The sequence below is a fragment of the Elephantulus edwardii genome, unplaced genomic scaffold, assembly GCF_000299155.1.
Source record: "Elephantulus edwardii isolate Elephantulus edwardi_28Jun2011 unplaced genomic scaffold, EleEdw1.0 scaffold00281, whole genome shotgun sequence".
In the NCBI taxonomy this organism is placed as follows: domain Eukaryota; kingdom Metazoa; phylum Chordata; class Mammalia; order Macroscelidea; family Macroscelididae; genus Elephantulus; species Elephantulus edwardii.
The window spans coordinates 2852807-2857012 of record NW_006400031.1 but is presented as its reverse complement, the minus strand read 5'-3'; the positions used below and the strand labels follow the sequence as shown (position 1 = coordinate 2857012).

The 4206-nt window shown below is 43.6% G+C and overlaps 1 pseudogene; it reads left to right on the top strand.

Moving 5' to 3' along the window:
• The first annotated feature begins 789 nt into the window (after window positions 1-789).
• LOC102870773 lies at window positions 790-1348 on the top strand (annotated as a pseudogene).
• Window positions 1349-4206: the final 2858 nt, after the last annotated feature.

Sequence of the window (4206 nt, the reverse complement as noted above, 5' to 3'; positions counted from 1 at the left end):
GGGTGAGACAGGCTGCTCCTTGGAGGCAAGGATTCTGAAGCTTCGTCTGACATACCTTGAACATGCTGCAAGGAGGGACCAGTCCTTGGAGAGGGATGTCATGATTGGGAGGGTGGGAGGACAGCACTAGAGAGGAAGACTCTCAATAAGATGGATTGATAAAAAAAAAAAGATGGATTGATACAGTGACTGAGGTAATGGGGATAGGTGTGTCAGAGACACTAAGATTGGCACAAGATAGAGCAGAGTTTAGGGCTCTTGTACATAGGTTTGCTATGAGTTGCAAAAACCCTCAACAGCACATAGCAACAATAAGAAGGTAGAAGTTTTAGATATGACTAGAAATTAATAGGAAAAGAATATTCTATTTTGTACACAGTTTAACAGAGGAGTTTGATATTTATTTGTAGGTTAGTTTTTAATGCTTGCAATAGTAAATTGGTGGAGGGGGGAAAGTTACTAAAAGATTTTAAAGATTCCAGTAATAATATTGAGATGAAAGTGAATTATCTTACCAGCAGTATCCATGCACAGTCAAGGATTTTCCAGGCATATGGTGATGCTGTGTTGATCACCCAATGTGGCCCTGAGGAGCTAGGTAGGGCCCCATTAATCTGATTGCTCTTCTGCTACCAAAACACACATGGGATATTATTGAGCTAGGCGTTTATGAGAACTGAGTTGGAATTAGGTGTCAGGAGACTTCCCTTCTTCCCTTTACTCTTTTGAAGCAATTTTTTTAAAATATTTATGGCTAGGGACTCTGAGGTGCTGACCCCGGTCAGAGCCATGGACACCACCGAGGTGGAGTTTATGGCCGAGAAAGAGCTGGTGACCATTATCCCTAACTTCAGCCTGGACAAGGTTTACCTCCTTGGGGGCGACCTGGGGCCTTTCAACGCCGGGCTCCCGGTGCAGGTTCCTGTGTGGCTGGCGGTCAACCTAAAGGAGAGACAGAAGTGCTGCCTGATCCCCACGGAGTGGATGGTCGTGGAGAAGTTGGAGGAGATGAGAGATCATGAACGGAAGGAGGAAACCTTCACCCCGACGCCCAGCCCATACTACATGGAGCTCACCAAACTCCTGTTAAATCATACTTCAGACAACATTCCCAAGGCAGATGAGATCCGCACCCTGATCAAGGACATGTGGGATACGCAGGTAACGAAGCTCCGGGTCTCTGCCAACAGCCTTGTGAAGCAGCAGGAGGCACACGCCAAGTTGGACAAACCTGACCTTGATGGAGATCACCGCCAGTGGGGCCTTCCTCACCCAGACCCTGGACCAAATGTACAAGCTCCGCACCCACCTCCAGCCACTGGACAGCACCCAGTCCCAGGAATTCTAGAGCAAGCCCGCTCAGGAAAGGCTGGGGAGCTGGTGGCCAGTGGCCTGCCATATGAGTGCCTGTGATTGTAAGGTATTCAGAGTTCTGGACACACACATATTTCTGAGTGTGTCAGGAGGGTGTAATGACACAAGCAGTGGATTTGCACTTGTTAGAAACGGCAGCTTTGTGCTTTGTCCTTCAAACTTGGCTTCCTGGCATATTCCCAATTCTGTACCTATCTAGCTTTTCATACAGTGGTGTAAAGGAAAGCTCTGTTTTTGAGTACAGAATGGTCATACATGGCTGAGTCTCTGCAACTGTGGTGCCAAACTTAGATATCAGTGTGGTAGTATGGCTTAGAGCTTCCCTTTTTTCCTGATTCTTGACCTCTTAGATGAAATTTGATCTTCTGAGGTTTCTCCCAGAGACGCCTAGTGATGTGGACTAGTGTGTGAAAAGCTGAGCCCTGACATCCAATAAAATGTATCAACCTGAAAAAAAAAATGTATGGCTTATGTGACCTTAATGAGGCTTTTTATACTGGAAGCAAATGCCTTGGAATTGGGGTTTAGGTTATGTTTGCTGCGTGAAAACTGTGTGATAGAGCAGTTTTGACAAATTTTACTTTTAGCTTGCCCTTTTTTTCGTCTTCCAAGTTTTTATTGTTGAACACTGAAATAATAGCAATTAAAAAGTAGGTTGAGTTACTTTGGTAACTAAAAATCTTTTCCTGAGGTTTTCTTCTAATATCAGGGGCAGACTGATCCAGATAATGGGAATTTATATTCTTCTTCTCTCATGAGACTTAAGTGTCTAAGTTTGTGAAAAAAGTTGCAGGGTTCTTTCAATTTGGGTAATCATTTCTCTGAAATCTGGCTGAAAATTTAAAAGGGGTGAAAAATACTCTAAGGGAAATAGAAACAAAATAAAACTGTTAAACTCACTTTGTTTTTGTTGTTGTTATTGTTATGTGTCATCAAATCTCTTGCGACTCATAGTGACCATACGTACAAGAGCCCTAAACCCTCTCTATCCTGTGTTGATCTTTTTTTTTTTGTACCGCAAACAGTTTATTCCTTTAAGCTGTGAATTTTTTTCCCCCCCTGTATTGATCTTATTGTCTCTGACACACCTACAGCCATTACCCCAGTCTCTGAATTCATCTATATCATCAAGGGTCTTTCTCTCTTGAGCTGTCCCTGTACACTTGCAAGCATGACATTCTTTAATAAGGAAAGAGAGAAAGAGAAAGTTAGAAATCATAGTCTGTTGTCTCCTGGCAGGTCCCTCTCCCGGGTTTCAGCACCAGAAATGAAAGGTCTGTAAGGAAGGACAGAACCCACTTCAGGCTTTTAAGAAAGACAATTGATTGAGGAGAAATTGCCAGGATGACTCTAGAGAAGAGACCAGCACTGACTTAGAGTTTGAGTGGGGGGTTTATATTGTCTTACAAGGAAATTCACAAAGAGGATGTTCACAGCTGGTTTTTAGAAGATGAGGGAGCAGATTGGGAGTCATAGTTATTCCTTGAAAACAGAGGTGGAATAGTTTTGTCGCCCTAATAGAGATAAACAGAGTTATAGCTGCTGCTTCCTGTGGTTTGATCATTTCTGTGGCTATTCTGAAAAAAAGGAGAGAGAGAGCAGTTCCATGGCTCTCATACCTGTTATCCAGGAAGCATTTAAGCACTGAATTGCCAGACTTTGGCCCTCTATAGAAAATGTTTACCAGTTCCTATTTTAATATGTGGGAAAAAATAATTTACAAATGGCTATGGATTTCTGAGGTATAATACAAGTGAAATGTTATATATTGATTCTGAAGGATAAAAATCTAGTCTAAAAACATAGTGAGGTGCCTATTTGATTCATGGTCCTTTCCCAGTGTCCAGAAATGTACCCAGTAACCAGAAATGTACCAATTAGATGATGAACAGATGAGTAAGGAAGCCATCAGAACAAATTATGACAACATTTTCCAACTTTTATTTCTACTTCTCCCTCACCCCAAAGCCATCATCTGTCAGGCCTGCCTGGCTAATCTGGAAATACGGAGTATGGACCAGGGTAGAAGCAGGAGCTCCCAGTGGTGGTGGACGGTCACTGCACCCCATGTGTAGAAAGAGGTGCTGAAATTTTCAGGGGAGAGCCCTGCACCGCCCACCATGTATGCTGGCCTCCAGCTTAAATTAGAAATTAGAAGTCTGAGCCTTTCTTAGCTATCAGTTTCTACACCCTTCTTAAACCCAGTCTCCTGTTTGTTTTCTTCTCTGACACTCAACTCACTCTTGCTCTCGCTCTCTCACTCTCATTCTCTCACTCTCGCTCTGTGTGGGGGTGTGTGTCTCTGTCTAGCTCACCAAGAAAGTCATATAGCTAATGAGGACAGAGTCAGGTGTCCCTATCATTAGCCAACCAGAACCCCTATAGCTCAAAATGTAAAAATGTAACGCAGAAGAATGAATTCAGCAGTGAATTCTGAGGTCCCCAGGAAGTCCATGGAGAGCTCTGTTTGTGACAGGAGGGGCTGTGTGGTCTATTAAAATCTTTACCTGACCAGGCACAGCAACCTTGCCCAGCAACCTTTCAGCAGGACCTCAGGGGATATAGTACATGGCACACAGTGGTCTCCATGGCTTTAAGCTTACTCTGCATTTGTCGCAGTCATTCTCCCTGGTTCTCCTCTTTGCTTTGTCCCATGTCTGACTTTTGACAACTGCTGGGCTAGTTTTCACTCCCGACTTCAGTGTATTTATTGAAAAAATGTCCCAGTCACAAAGGGACAAATATTGCATGGTGCCACTGTTGTAGAATGGGACTGTCCTTGGGGTTGGGGAGAGACTGAGTAAGATGGGTTCAATAATGTATGCTGCTCTG